Below are 25326 nucleotides of genomic sequence, written 5' to 3' on the forward strand. Positions count from 1 at the left end.
AGTAGTCTCCAAAACTTTTTACTCCCTTCTCTTTTGAAGACTTTTGAGAAAGCATTCTGGCATAATTTCCCCCAAATCCCCAGAGGAATATAGAAGACAGATCATTGAATTAGAACAGAGCTGCCACATTCAAATCCCAAAACTTAGTGGAAGGAATTAGTAGCAGTGACAGGAATACTGCCCAAGTTCTGATGGAAAAAAGTGGGGCAAACAGAATGGAGTCACTATGAACTGAATTGGAATGGAAAAGATCATTTTGTTTAATAGTTCAAGGCCTTGATATTTCCACACTCATCTGAAGAGATTTTGTGTGAAGAGGAGGGCAATAGGACAAAGGTCCTATTAAAAAGATCCATGGCTTGAAAAAGTATAGGTAAAGTATAGGCGAAATAGAACTATAACACTAGGAGCTTATGGTAAAGAGAAGAGGAAAACTGAATATAAAATTCACCCTAGATTTGAGGAGAATATATTTAAAAGGCTTCAGGGAAAACATAGATAGAATCTCATAGACCAAGAAATTCTCCAGAAGAAGTCAGTTCAGCAGATATGGAAAAGTCTCAAGAATTAAATTTTGATGGTGCAAATTGGAAATTTCCAATGAGGAAGAAAAGGTGAAGTTTTCCAAGGAAATAAATATAGACGCACAAGGAACTCATCAGCCAGCTTAGATTTTTAAAAGACTTGTACAGAAAATAGAATCAAGAACAGATAATAGAAAATTAATATACCAAAGTAGTACAGCCCTGGAGTAATGGAATGGAAGCTTAAAATGAGCTGAGACTAGTGAGGGAAACAAAGGACAACAAAATAGGTTTTTAGTTTTATTGCGGAAAAGAAATGAGTTGATCAGAGATGGGATAGGATGTTTGCTTTAGGTAGAAGACAGAGGGATGGGAAATGGACAAAAGGCAGAAGTGATCAACTCTTGGGATTATAGGATTTTAGACTTAAAGCTGGAAGAAACATCAAAGACCATCTAGTTTGGTCCTCTCATTTTGCTGATGAGAAGGCTGAGATTCCAAAAGAAATTTGTCCAAGGTCATACAGGTTATAAGTTCCAAGACAAAAGGTTCTAAGTACTTAGAGAGTACAAAAATACAGGACAGGATTGGGATCCAAGTACTATGTGTCCAAAGTCAGTGCTATTTCCATTTTTTCCTATCCACCCTGGCTTTATGATGCTTCTCTCCATATACTTAATATTCAAACCAATCTAGACTAAATGTCTGAACATGATTGAAATTTCCCTATGTCTATGTCTGTGCTTCTCTGTACCTCTTCCCCATTTCACTTGTTCACCATCTCTGGGGCAGCTAGGTGGCTCAATGGTTAAAGGGCCAGGACTAGAGTCAGGAAGACCTGAGTTCAAATCTGGACTCAGACACTTACTAGCTGGCAAGTCACTTAACCCTGTTTGCCTCAGTTTCCTTATCTGCAAAATGAGCTGGAGAACAAAATGGCAAACCATTTCAGTATCTGTACCAAGAAAACCCCAAATGGGGTCTAAAAGAGTCAGATATGACTAAAAGAACTAGACAACACAATATCTAATTCAAATGACATCTCCTTTAGAAAGATAAGGGTGGTTGATCCTTCCAGTGAATGATGACTTTCTCCCCTCAGAACTCATATAATTAGACAGTCACTCAATGTGTATGTTGTACTATCCTTATGTATATGACTGTGTATGTTTCATAGCTCCATACAAAATTATGTATTCCATGTAGGGAAGGCCCATGTTTTATTTCAACTTTATCTTTCCCCAGGGGCCAGTTCAGTGCTATACAAATAACAGATCTAAAAATGATAACAAAAAACAGAAAAAAAGAAATCTTGCTGAATCTTGTCTTGTTCAATGAATTCACAAAAAAACAAATTTAAGTGGAACACATGTATGTATGTGGAGAAGGAAAATTTTCTTGACAATTAGATCTGCCCCACTGTATAATGGAATGCCTTGGACTGGAAAGTACCAAGCAAATGTTAAGTAATCATTTTTCATGGACTTTATACTAGGGGTTCCTGTTCAGATATAGTTTTGAATCAATGTCCCCTAGCACCTCTCCCAACTCTAAGATTGAGTGAATTGAACTGAATTGTTGAGGCTCACACAGTCTGTGGTGTAAGTCATACCTTAAAATTATGGATTTTTTCCTTAGATATAGATTCTGGCATGATTTCTGATATATTTCTTTTTCTGAGTGGGTCAGTAGCAGAACAATAAATACATTTCTCACAATCTGTATTCTCTTTGCTTTCATTTCCCACTGAGCTGTGATGTGTACCAAAATTGAATACAAAGTTTGATGTGAATACAAAGTCTTCTAGAAGAGTAGGACCCTCCACACCCCAATGTTTATAAGCTATTAAGTTTGATGTACTCCTGATCTATTGGGATACCAGGATTCCTGGGATAATTTTAGGCCTTGATCATAGCATGTCTGAAAAGCTGAAGCACACAAAATAACTAGGCAATTTGGCTCTAAATGGAAAATTTTTAATGGGGATCATCAGCATATAATATAAGGGGATTCTTAGCTCACTAATGGACATATCAATCTATCAAAATGACATCTAAACAATGAAAAGAGAATCCTTAGCAATAATTCTAAATATAGAAGAGACACTATTATTAATAGACTAGTATTTTTTTTCTTGTTCCAACAGGATCCACATGAATAAAAGGCCTCACAGATATAATGTTTGGGCTAGCTTTCTGGAGGTCTTTCAGATGGGCCTTGGTCTTTAGGTGGAAAAGTGATGAAGGTAGGAGAGCCACCAGGAGGATGGTCAAAAATGGAATGTCTCATTTCCAGTCCTCTAAAAATACCCTATTACAATCATTACAGCATACTGATTATGTGTGAACTAGAGAACCATTACATGATCATGCTAAATACTAAGTATATGTATACTAGAGAACCATCATCTCATCAATTCCGCCGAGTTAACATCTTGTTATAAGTATCCCTGTTTCGAGTATACTTCTCCAAAATTCTGGCCCTCAAACTCCTAAACTTCTACTGGAGATAGAGAGAGAGAGAGAGAGAGAGAGAGAGAGAGAGAGAGAGAGAGAGAGAGAGAGAAAGAGATGGAGAGACAGAGAGAAAGAAAGAGGATAGATAAGGGAGAGACAGAGATAGAGAACAGAAGCTCTTCTCTGCTCACCAAAAAATGTAGTCTTCTATCCATCTCTGACCACAGATAAGTTGGGGGATTGTTGGAATCTTACAAAGTGTAGTCATTAGAGTTGATAGAGACAATAATTATCTAATTTAGCATGGTTCAGTATGATTGATTTGATCTTACAAGGAGATGTTATGGGCCAGAAGAAACAAGGTATTCAGTGGAACTAATAGAAACAATGCTTGTGTTCACAACTTTAGAGAGTCATATAAGCAAGAAGTATTTAATTACTCATTGGAGTTCACAAGTATGGGAGATTCACAAAAGTTAACTGTGTAACTTTGTGAATTCACACCTTCCTTAATCCCTCCCTCGGAGGAGAGGAGTCAACCTTTGGGAGATAATATATAAGCAGTGGACAGAGGCTCAGTTGGGAGTTCAGCTGAAAAGATTGAGAGGGGAGCATCATGTTAGTTCAGCTGAAAAGATTGAGAGGGGATGTCAAGTGAGTTCAGAGAGAAGCCCTCTCTCGGAGGCAAGAGAGATTCATTCCAACTTTCACCTTGGTGCTGGCTGGAGGCTGAAGAAAGCAGAGGCAGAAGCAAAGGACAAAGCTGCAAGAGCTCTTAGAACCAAGAAGAGAGAGAGGCCTCTAAGAAAAACTAACAGGGCTATTTTGGAGGAAGCAATAAAAGATCTGAACTTTTAATACCTAGCTGCATTTGGGTGATTATTACTTTTAACTGAAACTAAGGCTGCCTCCAGAAAACATCCTCAAGAAACCTGCTCCCAGAGAGAAGTATTATTATTTTAAAGAAGAGAACACCTCAGGGGATGTTTCTAATTTCCCCCTCAGTTCTACTTTTAACAGAGGAAGAACCCAGACAGAAAGCCAAATTCATTGTTTAATCACTAATATGAAAGGAAGAGAGAAAACAAAAGTCAAGAGTAAACACTCCAGCACACCTAGATGATCTCACACTTATGAGTTCCAATCAAACTACGACAGATGTGCCTGTCAGGTATTCTTCTTCTGGGACTCAATGTTATTCCTCAATTTGTCTCCTTCTATAGATCAACTTCCCATTGTGAATTCTGCTAATAATTATTTACAAATTGAAGAGATGTACCCATATTAAGAACTAGAAAGTTACATCCTCAGTCTAGTCCACATAAATCATTAGAAGTCTAATGGACCCTAAGAATATTCATGAAAGGAAGTGATCCTCTCAATCTGTGATTCCTTCAGAGATCATTTCCATTTGGTGGAGATATGTAGGAAGGGATAGTTGGTTATTCTATCACACTTTACACATTCAAATATTCAGAAGATATAATTTGAAAACCATGACATTTATCATTAAGAGAGGAACTAAGGAGATTACTTAATACCTATGTCTTATGCAAAGATAAAGATAGCAATGAGAAAATATTGCTTAGCTATATGTGATTCCAGATTAAATTCTGAACCTTGGTTTATCCATCTATAAAATTGGTATATAACAATATAATAATAATAACAGAGATAACAAAATCTGCCCAACCTACTTTACAGAGTCTCCTTGAGACTATAAATATGGATGAAAGTAGTTGGGTAACCATAAAGAATTCTATCTGTATTCTATAATTCTACCCCCATCACAGAACTGTTGTGACCATCCAATGAGATAATGTGTGTTTGTGTGTGTGTGTGTGTATGAAGTCCTTTGTAAATGGGAATAATGATTATAAAGTTTTTTTTTTGACAAAAGGATGTATTATTGCTTATTTGCAAGTATGTATACAAGAATTTGAATAAAATCATAAAAATAACAACAACATCAAAACCATATGGGAATGGGATGAGATCTGTAATATTCTCATCATCATGTTCACTATTGGAATCATCTCAAAGAGGTTTTTGTTGAGCCTATTAAAAACATATTTATGTTTCAATAGTTTCATTCAAGTACCAAAAAAGTCCCAGTCATTTTATTCTGTGCAATAGTCTACAGAATATTTAATACAAAAGAATAATAGTTATATATCAACCTGCCCCAACTCCATTTCTTCCTATATTGAATCCAGCCAAGACAGGAAAAAGATATGGTTATGATTATGATTGTGATGATCATGATAACTGCATTCATAGGGGGCATAAAATAGAAACCCATCTGCCCATTAAAGTTATTTTGCCATCATAGAGGATATCCTTGATGATAAGAGGTAAGATTGGAATAATGGATGAAGTGTTGGATTTGGACTCATGCACATCTGGATGAATTCTACTCCCAAAACTTACTAGCTGGGGATTTCTCTTTGTTTCCCTGAATCTCAATTTCCTCTTTATAAAAGATGGAAAGTAGTATCTGTAGCACTTCTTTCACTGAATTTTCTAATGAGATAATGTATATAATTCTTTGTGACCCTTAAGACTTTGTAAATTTCAGTAATTATTATTAGTGATACATCCAGCACAGAAACCCAATTGAAAAGGAATTCCCAGTGGCTGAAAATGTCCTTCAGACACTTTGGTTTGTGGATATTATTGTGTTCATTGGAACAAGGCTTGGAATCTTGATTACCAAGTCTCCAAAATAAAGTACAAGATCTCTTGGGAAAGAGTTCTTCCACATACAACAAACCAAAGGAATGAAAAATATCAGTTGTTCAAGTCACATTCTATGTAGCTATATCATATAAGAACTATTCTATCACTATATACATTTATTAAAGCTACTAAATTTGGATAGAGTTTGGACCTTGAATCGAATGGGAGTAGAAGAGTGGGCTGCATTGCTTCTGGGAAATTAAACTATTAATGCCCCTGAAGTTTCTATTTGAAATAAAGGCCATTTATTAACAATATTTTTACAGTGATGCTGGATGATTATGAGTTATGGATTACCATTGTTTCAGAGACATAAGAGTGGAGAGTCACCTAAAGAACATGAGAGATGTGGATGCAAAATAGGCTTGAGTGGGTTGTAACACATTACAAGTTAGGAATTGTATAAGAAAAGAGTGCAAAATACGTCATCCCAGAAATGGGAGATCAGAAAGAAAAGCAAACTGTTCATGTGGTGAGAAACCTATGTGTAATTCTGGCATCCAAAAAATGTCCTGAGTATTAGAGGAAGGGCCTCAGCATGCTGGAAGGACCTTCTGTCAAAGACTTACATGAAGACTCCTACTCAGGAGCAGAGATAATGGACTGATTGACTGTTTGATTGGTTATTTGCAATCTGTGTTCTAGGAGATGCCCACATCAATGAGGTCCCAGAAGAATGTTGGCAGGATAGTTGACATTCATCAAATATTTTGTGACAAGGGTGTGAGAGCTGGCCTCAAAATCTAGAAGACTTGATTTGGATTGAATTGAATTACCTCTAACACATAGAAACTATTTGTCAAGATAAATCTCTTGGCCTCTTAGCTTTAGGCAATCTTCAAAGACTATGCATTGCAAAAAAGATGATGGTCTGTGTGGGTAGAGATAATTTCCACACTTAGGTGTACTTTATACCAAATAAGTCTTTATACTTTATACCCAATTCATAGGTCATATTCCCAGGTCTTTTACACTTGAGACTCACAACTCAGATATTGTTATCATCCCCATTTTTAAATTTAAATGTTTTTACGAGTGAGTTTCCCTATCTCACCCAAGCAGGAAGTACAGGGGCTATTCACTAGCATGGGGAAATGGCTAGAAGCTCTATAAACACACAATTTGTTTTAGGAACTTATTCACACTTCCCAAAAGAGCAAATTCTGATCAGCATGGGAAATTTGACCCACTCTGTTTATGACTTGTGTCAGTTTATCTTTCCTTGGGCATCCTGAGAAGGTACTCTCAAGGACTCATTATATTAATGAGCTTAGCCCACTGCAGCTAAGAACAGCAAATATGAAAAGATCCTCCAGCCTCAATCATTCTGAGATTCTGGGCATGTGTCATCATGCAAGGTTGTCCCCAATTAAAGCTGAGTCTTGGAGATATTAAGTAAAATGTCCATGATTACATACCAGTGGAAGGGACCTTAGAAATGTTATGCCACAGTCTCCTTGAACTGTTCTACCTCAATTTCCCTGCACTAGTTTCCCTAATTGTCCTGACTGAGTTTCCCTGAATTGTTCCACCTCAGTTTCCTTAACTGTTCTGCCTCAATCTCCTTAGTTGTAAATCCTCCCTCTAGTTCATTAAGACTGAGGACCATTTGCTCTAAGGTTATAAATTGTCAATGTGAGACTCAAAATAAGGGGGAGTTCAGACTTCCTGGTTCCTAACTCCTTCTGCCCTTAAGAATTTATGGCAGCACACCCCTCTAAATATTCCAAAAAATAAGACTATACGGATACTTCATTGGCATCTTTACTTCTGTTTATTCAGACATCCTGACTCTGGCTTCCTAGTAAGAATTTATAGCCTCCCCCGTATCCTGCCAGAACCAAACGATTCTGAAAATTTCCCGCTCTTTTCTTTCTTTGTTTCAAAATACTATAAAAAGACTTGGGATTCTCACATTCATCACAAGATACTTTGAGACGAGAGTCCTGTCCAGTCAATTATACTGTCCAATTAATAAAATATTAAAAACTCACTAATGTCTATCTTGCCTCAGTTTCTTTGGCATTACAGAAACACTTCATTTATGGAATGAATAAATAAAATTTAAGGAAAGAGACAGTAGAAACTCATTGAATGAATAATTATTAAATCAAACACCATGATAAGTGCCAGAAATACAGATACAAAATCCATGTCATTCTCTACCCTCAAGTGACTTACATTTTAATCAGGAAAGTCTATAAATATAGAAGACTAGTTTCCCGAGAGAGATTTTAGTTTGGAAAGTTACAAGAATAGTGAGTGGTGTCTTAGGGAAGCAGAGTAGCCCATGCCATCCAGAAACAATGACAGAGTTGATTTTATTATACTTCTTTTTTTCTTCAATTCTAAGATGACCAATGACATTATAGAGGACTAATGTCTTGACTTGCATATGAACTGGATTTAAGTGGGGGTGAGTTGCATTAAATCATAGGTATATTCTCTCTTTGAGTCACCAAAGTCCAATGACAAGAACAACTGGTAATGGTCCAGGATGCAGTAGATGATTTTTGGCATGTCACTGTCTGAATAGCTTCTAAACATCCAATAGCCCTTGCTTTGGCCACTTTCATGGTCACTGGAACAAACTGTTTTCATCCATTTGTTCCATTGGGAAAGTCTTCACATGTGTATGGAAGACACTCCCCTAATTTATTTATGGGTTTGAGGCCTGTCATTACCCTTAATCTGGTTTAGCCTGTCTACAAGATGGGTTTTAGTGGGATGTGGCTGCTGCTGCAGATGCTATGGCTTCTTAGAGACACAGGTGAGAGTTGAGTACTAGGTAGACACTGAAGGTAGATGAACCCACCCATCCCAAAAAAGGACTTGAAAGTATTGGTGTATGGTAAAGAGATCACCAAGAAATGAAGAATGGGTAGCCTAATCTAGATTTCACAGTGATTAAAGCATTTCCTATTCAGGATATAAATTTTTAAGGGCATAAACTTGATTAGATACATAATAGTAGAAAAGCATTAGATTTTCCATCAAAACACCTGGGTTTGAATATCAGCGATATCATTTATAAGCCATGTGTAATGAAGGCTTGAACCAGGACCCAAAATAAATTATGTTTTAGAAAACAGATACAATGGTTTTTTTTTTAATTTTATCCTTTTCAGTTTTTTAGTAGTTTCATTCAACTCGTATAAAAGAGCATAAAACCTGAGGGGTTGACAGTACAAATGACCTATTCACAGTTTAAAAGGGTATGAAAATATCTTTTCAAGGGTATGAAAATGGGTGTGGCCCATTTACAGTTTGTTAAAGTGTATAAAGAAGTATTTACACTTCTTTGCTTTTTTGGGAAGTGAGAATAAGTTCCTCAAACAAATTTTATATTTATAGAGCTTCTAGTCATTGGCTGGCTGGAGGCTTAGCCACACCCCAAGTGGCCTTTAAATAGAAAGCAAGTCCAGAGGAAGACCCCACTTTTTGAAAAGGAATCACTCTTTTTCTTTTTTCTTTTCAGATTAGAAGGAAGGTCAATGGGGAGAGGATGAGATTTCTTTGTGCTCTTTCCCATCATTAGTAATAATGTCATTTTGTAGAGCTTGGAATTTAATCAAGAGCAAGCCCAGGAAATTACCTGACTTGGATAGCCTTTGTTAGCATGGATATTCACCTTAATAATGGAGGAGTCTTGTTGGTTGCCTCCATTTTGTACCAAAATGCCAGAAATGAGAGTTGGTTGGGGGTTTTTATTTCTAGGTGTGTCTTCCTTCCGCTTGGTCTGCCAGCACGTCATTGGAAACTTCCCTAGGTCCTCACAGGCACACACACACACACACACACACACACACACACACACACACATTGAAGGTATTGTCCCTTCCACTAGAATGAAAGTTCCTTGAGGAGAGGGATTATTTCATTTCTATTTTTGTATCCCTTGTATTTAGTGGAGTGCCTGGGATAAATGTACTTAATAAATGCTTGCTAACATATTGATTAATGAATTGAAATCTCCCCTCCTGAATTTCACCTCTTAATGTTGGCGCCTATTATCAGCCTTAGTTACTCCAGCCTAGTTATAGCTTTACTTTCCTGTATAGTCCAACTTGAATGCTATCTGCTATGTATAACTTTCCTAGATGCTTCCCAATCAGTCAGTGATGTGTCCTTTCCTTTTAATTCACTTCATTGATATTAATCATTATTAATATGAACTATTATTACTAATAATATCACCTGACCTGCATGTTATATTATAATGTGACCTTAGAGAAGCCTTCATTTAGCCTCAGTTTCCTCACCTATAAAATGGGGAAAATAATAACAATTGCCCTTTCAAGCTTGCAGGGTTGTTGTGCACAAAAGACTTTTAAGTCTTGATTCACCATATATGAGAAAAGAGATCTGAACTTGGAATCAATAGACCTCGTTTTTTTTAACCTCTGCTATTTTCAATTTAGAAGGCTTTGTGTAAGTCAGTTAAATTCTCTGTGACTCAGAGATTGGTTTAGATGATCTCTAATGTGTCCCCCAGCTTTAAATCTATTATCTATGCGATGGGAGCTGTTATCCAACATGTTTCATTTTAGCTCTACAATCATTTAAACAAGTGGGTCTCAAACCTTAAGGAGGTTAGCCTTAACTTAAGGTAGTCCCAGAGAACTGAGTGTGCATTGAGTCCCTAAATTCAAAGAAAATTTTGATCCATCAGGAAAAAGAAAGCAAGCTGAAAGAGTTAAGAATATTCTCCCAGTTGATCCTTAGTCACATGGAGGGACAATAGACAAAGAAAGCAAAGCTAGTAACTGTCCTTGAGGGATCAAGGATAAATTAATTCAGATAAGTACCTACTGCTGAAATCACTAAAACAAAACAAAACAAAAAACAAAAAAACCCTCTACAACAATAACCCTTATAGGTAGAAAACTTGTGTGGCAATAGCCACAGATCCACAGCAGTCTGGTAGATTGGGGGGAAAAACTATTTTTCTACAGATTCTGTGCTGGAATGGGATTGGAGAAATGAAAGACCTTTAGAATTTCTAGGGGTCTTTTAAGTAAGAATAGGATAGAGGGGTTATAGGAAAGAACAATAGACTTGGAGTCAGAAACTAGCAAGATCATCTCTCTAAAGCTCAAATTTTATTTCAATTCCCCTTCTCAAGAATCTTCAATGGCTTCTTCCTGTCTTTAGCACCCTGAGCTTGCTCTTTATAGGCTTTCACAAATTAAGTCTTTCCAAATACTACTTATCATTCTTTATCTTACATTCCATGTTCCAACCACATTGGGTCATTATTTCTTGAATTTGGCATTCAATTTCCTCTCTCCATGCCTTTTAAAAAAATTGTAAATTTTTCCTTTAAAAAACCAAAACTAAACTATATTCTCTCATGGCTAAAATATTTTCCCATCTCAATTTCTACATGTTAGAATCTTTTCTTTCATTCAAGGCCAGCTCAAGTGTTTTCTACAATAGAAAACCTTCCCTTTATCCTTAGTTGTAATGTTCTCTTTCACTTTAAAATTTCTTATATTTTCCTATCTATTCATAGGCTGCATCCTTGTAGAATGTAAACTTTTTAATGCAAGAACTATTTGGCTTGATTTTAAATTCCCAGGATTTAGTACTATGATTTGCATAAAACATGCTTAAAAATACACATTGATCTGAATGGCATTTTCTTGTTATATTACTACATCTTAGTTTTCTTAACTGTAAAATTGGAATAATATTTGTATCACCTACTTCAAAGTATTGCAATGAGGAAAACTATTCTTTAAAACTATTTCATTAAGTTAATAATAATAAATATTAATTATTAAAATTAGAGAACAATGAACCAATATTATTCTTATTCTTTGTCTTTAGCAAGCATTTTTCCCTTCCCCTGTTTGAGGTAAAGCAATTTCTTCCCAGTCTTCTCTTTTCCAGTTCTGATATTGTAAAGAATCAGTACTGAGCACAGTGCTTGGCACATAGTAGGCCCTTAATAAATGCTTGCTGACTTGATTAAATAGCATTTTGTTGTCTTCAAAATTATCTTCTATTTATACATATATGTATATATATGCATATCTATCTATATATCCTATAGATATCTATAGCTCTTGTTTTACAGACATATCTATAAAAATAAACATATAGATATTATGACAGATATAGGTAGATTATATAACTATAAATTAGATATAATAAAGATAAATATATATCTATTATCTATATTTAGATATGGTGCATGTTATTTAATTAAATGCATATATCTATCTTGAAAGAGATATAGATATCAGAGATAGATAGATAGATAGATATGAATGGATGGATGAATGGATGATGGATGAATGGATGGATAACCTTTGTCTATAGTTTTTCACATATATGTAAATTTTTAGATTTCACTCCCTTAAGAGCAGGGACTGTGTATTGCCATTTTTGTATTCCCACGGTGCCTGGGCATATGATAGGTGCTTAATAAATTTTTCTTTAGTTGTTTCAGGCCTCAGATTTTATACCCTGGGGTCAATGGGAAATAACTCCCTTGAGGACAAGAGGAGGGAAGAAAGCTGGGACTTTTGATGGTATTGTTCCCATTTCATTCTTGTTGGGGAGAGAATTGAAAAGCTAATGAGTTGCAAGGACAATTTGCCCTGTACAGAAGGCATAGAGATGGAGGAGAATACATATCCAGAAACCATCAAATAGACCCTAACTTGTGAGCCTTATGCAGGCTGAGATGGCCAATCTTGTTTAACTTTTAACTTCAGTCCATTTATTTTCTTCCTCCACCAAGATCAAGGGCTCACTTCTGCCTGAGACTTAGAAGACATGACAACTAAAAAAGGTGGAGATTTGTGAATAAATTGGAGGTGGAGGAGATTGGAGAAGAGAGAAAACTCATAGAGCAATTATGCCAGACTTTGGAGGAAGGCAAAGGCAACAATGAAAAGGAAATCTTCCACAAGGTAACTTCTGTTCTTACTGAAGAGGAAAGATTGTTTGACAGTTCCTGACTGATCAAAGATATCCCCTGGAGGTTTGAACCCCATCTAGAATTTACAGCTGAGAAAGGAGTTGAAAATGTTGAGACAAGAAACTATGTTTCCCACCCGGTGGTTTCTACTTGTTTCAGACCAGTTACCAGAGCATTTAAACATCCTTTTCTGCTCAGCTCAGCTCAGAACAGGGTCTAATTGCAAGAGGCACCCTCATAACATGTCTGCACACCAGCTCAACAGGCTGAGACTGCTGCTGCTATTTGCTTTATTGTTTGAAGGCTGAGTGCTCCAGGATCGATTCCCACTGCAAGGCAAACAGGGTTCCCACTGGCAATCCTCAGCATTTGCAAGGAGGGAGACTTCCAATGTAGAGAAAGGTTATTTATCAGCTGATGAAATGCTGTTAGAAAATGTTGTTGAAGTACCACTTAGGTGGCAAAGGAACTGAAGCATTTAAAAACTTTGGAGCCAATATGTATAGAAGAATCGCACATGTTTAACATATATTGGATTACCTGATGTCTAGAGGAGGGGGTGGGGAGAAGTGAGGGAGTAAAATTTGGAACACAAGGCTTTGCAAAGGTGAATGTCAAAAACTATCTTTGCATATATTCTGAAAATAAAAAAGCTGTTAAAAAAAAACTTTGGTGCCTAGATCTGCTATCCCAGAGAAGTTCCTGGCTGGACCCCAGGACTGGGAGTTTGATGTGGGTGTCACATAATGGTGAGATAGGCCTTTAAGATGGATTCCCAGGAAAGGATACAAAATCAATTATGCAAAATCCACCTGTCAGACCTGCTACTGTATGATAAGTACCCTTTTTGAAAGGCCAACTAAAAATCCTACTCCCAAACCAGCAATGATCGATCATTAGAAATGCATGCTGGACCTGATATCCAATGTGAAATTTTAAGATGTAGTTTCCCAGTAACCCTGGGAATTTCAGTCATTGAGCTATTGCTTTTCTCATTCAAAAAACATTTGTAAGTGACCACAGTCAGCAGAATCCTTTGCTGAATCTTGGGTGGCTTTCCTCACTTAGAAGTCAGCATCAGGCAGAGAGGGGGTGGGCATTTTCAAGGAGATTCAACTCACCTCTTGTCCTGTGGATTTCCTACCATAATACTTAAATAGTCCCTCCACGCTTCTTTGGCTTGAACCAGGCCCAGAGGCAAAGGATCAATGGATATAGCATTGATGAAGTAAGAATTGCCCAGATTGTGAATCGAACTGTGAATCTAGCCAGAGCAAGGGCAGAAAGGGGATTGAACCCAAAGTGAATCAGGGAAAGTAGTAGCACGACAAGATCAAGTTAGGAACAAAAGTACCAAGTAGGCCCCAAGACTCTATCAGTATGGTTAATTCTCCTTCTTCCTCCCCTTCAATAGCAGGTTTGAGCATGTGAAGTGTGTTTCTTTGCACTTCTGGCTGCCTGCCCAATTGTGTGTTTTGTTCTGCTTGTTTTTATTCATTTTTAATATTATGATTAAAGAATTGCATAAGATTGTGCTCTCTAAATGGCCTCAATGCTAAAGTGTCAGGGATAGTGGTAGGTAACATCATGAAATGAGTCCAATTCATAAACATGCACTAACCCTATAAACTATAAGAAATAGAGGAAACATCCATAGATACCTCTGACATTGCAAAGTCAATAGAGAAAGTCCAGAAGCTGTCATAAACCTTTTCTCAGTCTTTAGAAGTTATGGCTGGTACTAGTACCCTATAAGATTGAGTACACTTCATATTTGAATAAGTACTTTCTTGACAAATATTCATTCTAGACCTTATTGTTGAAGGATTCAGACACAACATTGTCAAGACAACAGTAGAAATATACGACTGAGGTTGTTGCCAGAAAAATGGAATAACAAACTTTCTAACTAGTGTCCTTTCCTCTATTCCTGCCCCCCTCAAATCAATTTATGTCATACAGCTACCAAAATAATCTTCCTGATGCTGAGACCTGACCATGTCATTCATCAAAAAATGAATTTTTATTGACTCTACATTCTTCTCTCTCTCTTTTTTTCCCCTGAGGCAATTGCGGTTAAGTGACTTACCCAGAGTCACACAGCTAGGAAGGGTGTCTGAGACCACATTTGAACTTAGGTCGTCCTGACTTCAGGGATGGTGTGCTATCCACTGAGCCACCTAGCTGCTCCTGACTATACATTCTTCTTAACAAAGTAATATGTCATACTCCATAATCCCTCGAATTCTATTTCTCCCACTTATTTTAAATTACTCACATATTCTTTGATATGGAAAAATTGTTGTATGTTTATTGATTGATTGATTGAGTCTAGGTTAACCTCTAACTAAAGAGTAGCCTCTGCTGGTTCACAGAATAAAAAGTGCTATTCAAATCTCCAATCAGGAGTTCATTCAGCTATGCCACTTTTTATTTTATAGAATCCTAGATATATAATTTTAGAGATCTTCTGGTACAATCCATTCATTTTTGTAGTTAGGAAAATTGAGGTCTAGGAAAGGTAAAGGACTTGCCCAAAGTCACATGGATAGGAACAAGATTATGCAAGTAGTAGTAATAGAGCAGAGGATCCAAATTATGTTCTTTTGATCCCAAAGCAAATGCTCTTTCCACCACATCATGATACCCTGGTGGATCTGGGGTTCTATTTGATATGGGCAGTGTCTCTATCAGTTCCTAACATATTCCATTCATCCCATTTCATTCTAAGTAAGTCCAATCCATGCTTTCTCATAAAAATTCCATAAGATATTCTCTAATGTGCTGCATGCCTTTCTTGGCCAAGATCCTTTCACATTTTAAGGAAACCAATGGTGGATCACTGTTGTTCTTCTGTTATCCATCACTCGTGGGTCCAGAATTGACCCATATTCCTTTCTGATAATACTTTTTTCTCAAATGATGCCAGAGTGTAGGTCATTTCTGGAATTATTGTAGCATTTGCTTTCTTTCACCATTGTTCTTTGTGTCATCCACAAATTGAATCCGTCAAAGATCATATTGTTCAAAGATTTACAACCAAAGAGCATTGCTAGAACACTTCTTATAAAAAGCTGTTTTCTTTGCCCCAGAGAGAAGTTTGGAATTATTATAAACAACCACAACAACTAAGCAGTTTCTGTAATGCAAATTAATCTTTTTTTTCTTCTTCTTCTTTCAATTTTGGACCTCCCTCAATGTCCATCAATAGGAAAAGTCTCAAATTTATATTGGGGTAAAGGACTGACTATATGAATTGTATGTCATAGTACAGACAATAGGTGTTTTCATGCATCATGAGTATTTTTTTGGGGTGGGGGATGAATTATGTTGGCTTTTTAAAAATAATCCAGAATCTCACTCAAGAATCTCTCAATTCTAGAGGATCTCAATGTAATCAACAAAACATTATTCACAACTAGGAGGACCTGAACACTAACCACCACCACTGGTACCATTAGCAATATTATCATAGCTATTACATGTTGCTTTGAAGTTTGTAAAACATTTTTCATCCATTCAGGTATCATTATTCACATTTTAAAAATAAAAATGGGCTCAGAAAGTATCAGAAATGGGATTTAAACCAATCTTATCATTTATTGAAAAGATCTTTTCCATTTAAACCTTCTTCCTCTTTCATACTTTATCCATAAACTATGTTTAGAAAAATTGCATATGTTTACCTATATTGGATTCCTTGCTGTCTGTGAGGTGGGGGAAAAATTTGGAACACAAGGTTTTGCAAAGATGAATGTTGAAAACTATTGTTGAATGTATTTAGAAAAATAAAAAGCTATTATAAAAAATGACCCTTTATGTGGCTCTCTTCAACAATGAGATGACTCAAACCAGTTCCAGTTGTTCAGTGATGAAGAGAGCCATCTACTTTTAGAGAGAGGACCATGGGAACTGAGGAGTGTGGACCAAACATAACATTCTCACTCTTTTTGTTGTTGTTTGCTTGCATTTTATTTTCTTTCTCAGTTTTTTCCTTATATGTCACATATATATGTTAACATATTTAACATGTATTGGACTACCTGCCATCTGGGGCAGGGATGGGGGGAAGAAGGGAATAATCTGGCACAGAAGGTTTTGCAAGGGTCAATGTTGAAAAATTACCCATGCATCTGTTTTGTAAATAAAAAGCTTTAATTAAAAAAAAAAAAGAATCAGTCTTAACTAATATGTAGAGGGATGAGAAAACCTGTGATGACCACGTATTTAAAATCAGCCGGAGTCAGGAATTCAGGTTAAGGGGAAAATCTTCAATCTTTGTTGAAGTGAAGAAGTGAACAAGGATTGCAATAGCAATATGGGCAGACAGGAAGCCAGCTAGCAGAGGGGTTTTGGGGGTGAAGGATGGTCACGATAGCAATGCGAGCAGCTGTGTCAAGACACCAGCCAGCAATCTCTCTTTCTGCTTCCCTTTCCACTCCCCTGCCTCCACCCACCAAAATCGTCATTTCCTATACAACATATCAGGACTTGCACAAAGAGTGGGCGGGGGCCATTGTTTCTCAAAGCTTATATATTAATAGAGTATGGTCCAATTACTATTTAGCCTCACGCTTGGGACCTCAGTGCATCAACTTGAGCCTCAGCCCATTACAAAAACCCATAAAATACTAACTCTCAGGAAACTATTTAAAGGAGAATTAATTCAAGATATATTTTAAGTGATCCTTGAGAATAGAAAATCATATTTTGGTAAATAAAGGTGAAATGTTATATTTTAACAATAAAAATAAAAATGCTGATAAAAAATTTGCTCTTCCACAAAAGGGGCAAATACCTTTATAAAGAATTGTTGTTCAGTTGTTTTACAGTCATGTCCAAGTCATTGTGACTCTGTTTGGTGTTTTCTTGGCAAAATTACCGGAACGTTTTGCCATTTCCTTCTCCAGATCATTTTATAGATGAAAAAATTGAGATAAACAGGGTTTTGTGACTTGCCCAGTCACATAATTTGTAAGTGTCTAAGGCTAAATTTGAATTCAGATATATGAGTCAGAGTTCTGTTTTATGACTCACCAAGGTCAGTCCCTCTACTTGGCAGTTAATTCTATCTCTTCCTATTGGGGAGTTTGTTCCTTTAAAAAAATTCTCTTTCTCCTCATGATTCTTAACCTTTCTTTTGTGACTTTGAACAATTTACTTTATCTCTGTCTGCCTAAGTTTTCTCTTCTGTATAATGAAGATAATAAAAGCACCTTCCTCACAGGGTTGTTGTGATGATCAAATGAGGTAATGTGTAAAGTACTCTGCAAATTTTAGAGCTAAATAAATGCCAGCTACTATTATTATTTGTGTACTGCTCCTTTCCCTACTGCTTAGAAACATTTCCAGATCTTCATCCGGAAAACACCCTTCATTTGACCCTGCCACCATTTAAGCTTCTCTTCTCCCTCAGCCAATTTTTTTTAGAAAAAAGTCTCTATTCAATATCGACATTATGCCTCTTGCTCACTTCTAAACCCCTCATTTCTAAATTTTACTTCTAACCTCATCACTTAATTAACTTTACATTTTCCAAGTTAGTTAATCATCTTCTAAATGATGTGTTCAGTAGTCTTTTCTTGGTCTTCATCTTTTTTGACTTCTCCTTAGTTTTCAACATGTTAGATGTCATGTTCTTCCTAGATCTTATTTCATCCTACATTTTTATAAAACTGTTTTGTCCTGATTTTCATTCTAACCATCTGTCTGATCCTTCTTGGTCTACCTCTCTGAATTATTGCTTGTGTTCCCTTCCCACACAAGGGAAGGGTTGGCTCTAAGGTCATGTGGTGAGTTCTCTCTGAGCTCTACTTTACCTTTTTATGATTTCATTGGCTTTCAGGGGGTTGATTGCTATATCTATGCTGATGACTACCATAGCTATATGTTTTCTGAGCTCTAACTGATTGCTGGACATCTACATGTAGTTGTAGTTGACCTATAGACAATTCAGTTTCACTATAGCTACATTAAAACTCATTATCCCTCTCTGCCTCTTCATTTTTCTAACTCCCTCATTCATTCAAGGATACTGTGATCCTTCCTCTTTTCTCCTATGTTTACAAGTTAGGTTTGACTTTTAAAACTTTACTTATCTTCATTCCTTCTGGACTCAGGAAGACCTGGGTTCAAATCTGGATTCAGACACATACTAGACATGTGAACTTGGATCAGTCATTTAAGTTGTTATATCCATTTCCTCATCTGTAAAATGGGAATAAAAGCAATATCTATCTCACAGGTTGTCGGGATGATGAAATGAAATAATATTTGTAAAGATCTTAGAATAGTGCCTGATACATAATAGATGCTACATATGTGAAAAGTATCTTGTAATTATGTTTATATATTTCCTGGGTTTGTTTTGGCACATAGACACCCAGCTATTTTATTTTGTCTACAATTATTTTTAAATGGAATTTCTCTTTCTATCTTTTGCTGTTGGGCTTTGTTGGTAACATATAGAAATGCTGATGATTTGTTTGGGTTTATTTAATATCCTGAAACTTTGTTAAAGTTGTCAAATGTTTCTTGTAGTTTTTTGGTTTATACTCTAGAATTCTCTAATGATCTAAAAAGAGTAATACTTTTGTTTCCTCCTTGCCTATTCTAGTTACTTTTATTTTTATTTTTTTGTGGTTGTTGCTAGAGCTAAATTTCTAGTACTAACTTGAATAATGGATATGATAATGGGCATCCTTGTTTCATCCCTGATCTTATTGGGAATACTTCTAGCCTCCTGATGTATTCCCTTGCCTCTGTCTTTTCCTTCTCCAATTCAACTTCCACAAAGCTGCCAGCTGATATCCCTAAAGTCCAGCATGTCATGACCCCCTCAAGAAACTTCAGTGACTTCCTGCTGCTTCTTGGATAGAATTCAGAGTCCCCTGCACAATCTGCCTCTAACCGACGTTTCCAGATTAATCAGTTTCATAGATCATAGATGAGAATTCTTCATTGGATTTACTAGAACTTGCTTTGAAGCCCAATTCAGCTGTCATCTGTCTTCTAATGGAGGTCTTTACTGATCCCTCCCTCACTTTCACCTCAGTCATCCATTTTCTTTCCTGCTCCTGCAAAGTGCTTTGTGTTTACTCCATATTTCATATACTTCTGTGTTGTTTTGTTTTTTGAGACATCCCCAGCCTTACTCTCCTTATCAGTAGATGATAAACCTCTTGAGGGAAAAGGGAATAAGCATTTATATTATTACTATTATTATTACCTACTACACACCAGGCACTATGCTAAGTACTTTACAAGTATCATTTCACTGGATGCTCATAGCAAACTTTCAAGGGCAGTATTGTTTTAGTTTAGTTTTGTTTTGTTTCTGTATCCCAGTGCCTAGCATAGTGCCTGATACATAGTAAGTATTTAATAAATAAATGTATCTCAAATGAAATTCCTTACTGGCCATTAAAATTCAGATAGTCATAGAAGAGAAATATCTCTGTAGTTATATTTGTCAAAGTATTTTCTATGATCATATCAGATGTGTGAGAAATTCCTTGTCAGAGGACAACTTTCAAGGATGTGTTTTGCTTGAGCAAGTAAAATGCTTTTATTTTCCTCTGTTTTGTTTTCTGTAATCAACAAATGTACTAGAGGTTGTATTCTCTGTACCTTTCAATCAATTGTGTGACTGTAAAAATGTAGGTCTGTAATAAAGAGTCCCTGTGAAAGCCTTCCTGTTTATTATCTTTTCATCTTTAAACTAAGGGTAATCATAACATATATGTAGATCATTCTCACAAAAGTGTCATGAAGAAGAAAGTGTAGATCTATTCCAGTCAGATTGACCTACAAATGGCATACAGGACATTCTATCTCCCTTCTATGTACATTCCCACAAGGTGTCCCCCATCCCTGGAATGCTCTTCTTCCTCGCATGATAATCATTATAATAATAATAATATTAACATATATTTTTAAAGTTTTCAAAGCATGTTATTACTATTATTTGTTATCTTTTAAGAGCACCTATTATGTGCCAAACATTGTTCTATACACATTACACATATTATTTCATTTGGTATTCATAATAATCCTGGGAAGTAGATGTTGTTATCATCCATATTTTACATAAGAAGAAATTGAGACCAACAAGGTAAGTGGCTGGTCTAGAGTCACATAGCAAGTGACAGAGGCATATTTTAAACTCAGATCTTCCTAAGTGCAGGTGAGGATTCCATCCACTGAGTCACCAGCTGCCTCATTTTCATGACACTGAACTTCTAGCGACTTTCAAGGCTCAAATCAAATTTAACTGTCTGCAAGAAGACTTTCTTATACCCCAATTGTTAGTGCACTTTCCCCAAAAAATATTTCAAAAATAGTTTTTCAATTACACAGAAGATATATTAACATTCATTTTTAAAAATGAGTTCCAAATTCTTTCTTCCTCTTTAAATTGTCCTTGAGAAGGCAAGCAATTTGATATCAATTATACAAGTGCATACATACAAAACCTTTACATATTAGCCATCTTGAAAAGAAAATGCAGACAAAAAAAAAAGAAAAAAAGTATGCTTCTATCTGTAATCAGACTCTATCAATTCTTTCATTGGATGTTGACGGCATTTTTTTCAAGCTATCAAGTCAAAACAAATCTTTCAGAATGTCTTAGATTGTTGTATTGCTGAGAAGAGCCAAGTCAATCATAGCTGATCATTTTAAATTTTATATTGTGTACAATATTCTGGTTCTGCTCACTTCACTTTGTATCAGTTCAATTACATTGTTCCAGCTTTTTCTGAAAGCACCTTTTTGATAATTTCTTTTAACATAAAAGTATTTCAACATGATCATATACCACAACTTGTTCAGCCATTCCCTGATTGAGGGGTATCTCCTCTATTTTCAATTTTTTGCTACCACAAAAAGAACTGCTATAAATATTTTTGTACATAGAGGTTGTTTTCCTTTTCCTTTGATCTCCTTGAAATATAGAGCTAATAACAGTATTGTTGAGTCAAAGGATAAGCATAATTTTATAGTCTTTCATGTATAGTTCCACATTGCTCTACAGAATTATTGAATAAGTTCATAACTCCATCCATAGTGCACCAATGTCACTATGTTTCTACCTCTCCTTCAACATTTATCATTTTTCTTTTTTGTTACATCGGTCAATCTGATGGTACCTCAGAGTTGTTGTCATTTCTTTAATTAATATTGATTTATAATATTTAGATGACTATAGGTAACTTTGATTTTGACCATTTCTCAATTGAGGAATGGCTCATATTCTTATAAACATGACTCGGTTCTTGATATATGTGAGAAATGGGGCCTTTATCAGAAAAACTTAATGTAAAATCCTCTCTTCACCCCTCTCCCCAACTGTTTTCTGCTTTTCTTTTAATTTTGGCTGTGTTGATTTTATTTTTGCAAAATCTTTTTTAATTTAATGCAATCAAAATTATCCATTTACCATCTTAATAATTTTCTCTATCTCTTTTTGGTCATAAACTCTTCTCTTATCCATAGATCTGACAGGTAAAATTTTTCATAATTCTCTAATTTGTTTATGGTATCACCTTTTATGTCTAAATCATGAATTTATTTTGATTTTATAGAAGCATATTGTATGAGACGTTGGTCTATTCCTAGTTCTCCCAAACTACTTTCCCATTTTCCCTGAAATTTCTGTCAAAAAGTAAAATTAATATCTGGTATTTTTAATTAACATTCCTTTACATTTTTTGCCTTGATTCTTTTGATAGTTTTGACTGTGTCCTTCCAGTGGAATTTAGTTATATTTTTCTAGCTTTATAGAATAATTTTTGGTAGTCTGATTGGCATAATATTAAGCAAATTAACTTGAGTAGTATTATTTTTATTATATTGGCTCAGTCTACCCATGAGCAACTAATATTTCTCTGACTTTTTAAGAGTTGTTTTTATTTGTGTGAAGAGTATAAAATAGAATAGCTACAATACACAGCGAATGACCATAATTAATCTAGTGTTTGATAAAGCCAAGGAATCACATTTTGGCATAAGAACTCACTATTTGACAGCAATTGCTGGGAAAATTAGAAAGCAGTTTGGCAGAGCCTTGGCATTGTCTACAAAATAAGAGCACAAATACATTGTTGTTGGAGTTGTGAACTGGTCCAACCATTCTGAAGAACAATTTGGAAGTATGCCCAAAGGGCTTTAAAATTATGTTTAACTTTTGATTCAGCAGTATCACTATTAGTTCTGTTTCCCAAAGACATCAAAGAAAAAGGAAAATGATATACAAAATATTTATAGCAGTTCTTTTCATGGTGGCAAAGAATTAGACATTGAGGAGATATCTATCAACAGGGAATGGCTGAACAAGAAGTTGTAATGGACTACTAATGTGCTATAAGAAATGATGAGCAAGATGGTTTCAGAAAAACCTGGGAAAACATAAATGAATTGATGCAAATGGAAGTAAACAGAACCAAAAGATCTTTCAGTGACAGCAATATTGCAATAAGGACTATCTGTTAAAGACTTAGTTACTCTGATCAGTACAATAATCCAACACAAATCTGAAGGACTCATGATGAAAAATAAGAGAATTAATAAATTCTGACTGCTTATTGAAGTATAAATTTTCACTTTATTTTTCTTGTTTTTGTTGATGTGATATAGCTAATATGGGACTATGTTTTGTATTATTTCATATAATGATGTAACTGATATCACTTTGCTTGTCTTCTCAATAGGTAGGGAAACAACTAGGAGAATGAAAATAATTTCTTTTTTATTATTATTATAGCTTTTTATCTACAAAACATAGGCATGGGTAATTTTTCAACATTGACCCTTACAAAACCTTCTGTGCCCACTTTTCCCCTCCTTCCCCCCATCCCTTCCCCTAAATGGCAGGTAGTCTAATACATGTTAAATATGTTAAAGTATATGTTAAATACAATATATGTACACACATTTATACAGTTATCTTGCTGCACAAGAGAAATCAGATCTAGAAAGAAGGTAAAAATAACCTGAGAAGAAAAACAAAAGTGCAAGCAAACAATAACAGAAAAAAATGGAAAAGCTACGTTGTGGTCTATACTCATTTCCCATAGTTCTCTCTTTGGATGCAGCTGATTCTCTTCATTACTGAACAATTGGAACTTGTTGAATCATCTCATTGATGAAGAGAGCCATGTCCTTCAGAACTGATCATCATGTAGTATTATTGTTGAAGTGCTCATTTCACTTAGACATCAGTTCACGTAAGTCTCTCCAGGACTCTCTGAAATCATTCTGCTAATCAGAATGAAGATAATTTCAAACTCAAAATTAAAAAAAAAATAAAGATAAATAAAAAAATTAAAAATCATGATTGCTTATTGAATTGATTTTTCTTTGTTACATTTTATAGATTTTAATATCATCTGTGATTTCTTTTCATCCTTATTTTGATATGTTCTCAGGGTGCACAGTAAGCTCTCCGAAAAAAATTAACTTCATATCCCTTAAGCTTAAACTGCATTATTAACAATTTATCCAACATTTTCTTAAACCTGGACAAACTCTAAATATCAATCCCTGATTTACAGTGTTTACTGATTTCCATGATATAGATATTTATGCTGAAAATTTAACAATTGACTCCTGAGAGCCACTATGAGCTGATTCCAGCTCACCTATTACTGAGATATGTTGAAAGTAGTAGGTAATATCTTTTAAAGATTTTGTCATTTTGCTGTCTATTTGATCTGGTCCAAACTTCCTTCCAGGCTTCATCTTTCTAAATTTTATTTCTACTTCATTGCATATTACTTTGGGGACAGAGGTGTTAGAATTCAAATGTCATGGCTCTTTTCTCACCAATGTTGAAAATAGATGGCTACAGAAACCCTGACAAATTTGTCACTCACTATAGTTTGTGTCCTTCAGCCAACATAACCAAGAACAGAGAGGCTTATCACTAGCAGAGTGACCACCAGGTGAAGGAATCTGTGGTCATGGAAACTCATGAATCAAAGACAATTAAAAATGGCCTTCAGCCTTATGTGGTCCCTTTCACTTTTTACTTCTACAGTGACAATGGAATTCACAAAAGGGAACAGAAGGTGCTAACATCATAAATAATTTTTAGATCATCCATTAAGGAAGCAAGGTGAACTAGTCAACAGTGAACCAATGAGGAAGACCCGAATATAAATCCAATCCCAGACACTTACTGTCTGTGTGATCCTGAGCAAGTCATTTAATCTCTGTTGTTTCATTTTCCTCAATTATAAAACAAAAATAGCAATAGCATCTTCCTCCTATAGTTATTATGAGGATCAAATGAGAAAATATTTATAAAGTACTTATCATAGTTTTTAGAATATAGTAAATTATATGTAAATGCTAGCAACAATATTTGCTATTTTTATTATTGCTCAAGATAACATAGCTAATAAATGTCTGATCCAGGATTTGGACTCAATTCTTTTTGATTCCAGGCATAAACCACAATCCATTGTGCCACAAGCTGCCTCAGTTGGCAATATTCTTTCAATACTCCTGTTTACAGAGAAATTGTGATAATTGGATCAATCCTCAGAACATAACAAAGATTACTCAGTGAGATCTGTGAAAAGTGAAAAGATGTCTATTAATCCATTTAGCAGTAAGAAAAAAGGATGAAAGATGTTACTTGTCCAGATTGTGATAAGTAATTGCATTGAAGAAT

The sequence above is a fragment of the Antechinus flavipes genome, chromosome 4 (genome assembly GCF_016432865.1).
Source record: "Antechinus flavipes isolate AdamAnt ecotype Samford, QLD, Australia chromosome 4, AdamAnt_v2, whole genome shotgun sequence".
In the NCBI taxonomy this organism is placed as follows: domain Eukaryota; kingdom Metazoa; phylum Chordata; class Mammalia; order Dasyuromorphia; family Dasyuridae; genus Antechinus; species Antechinus flavipes.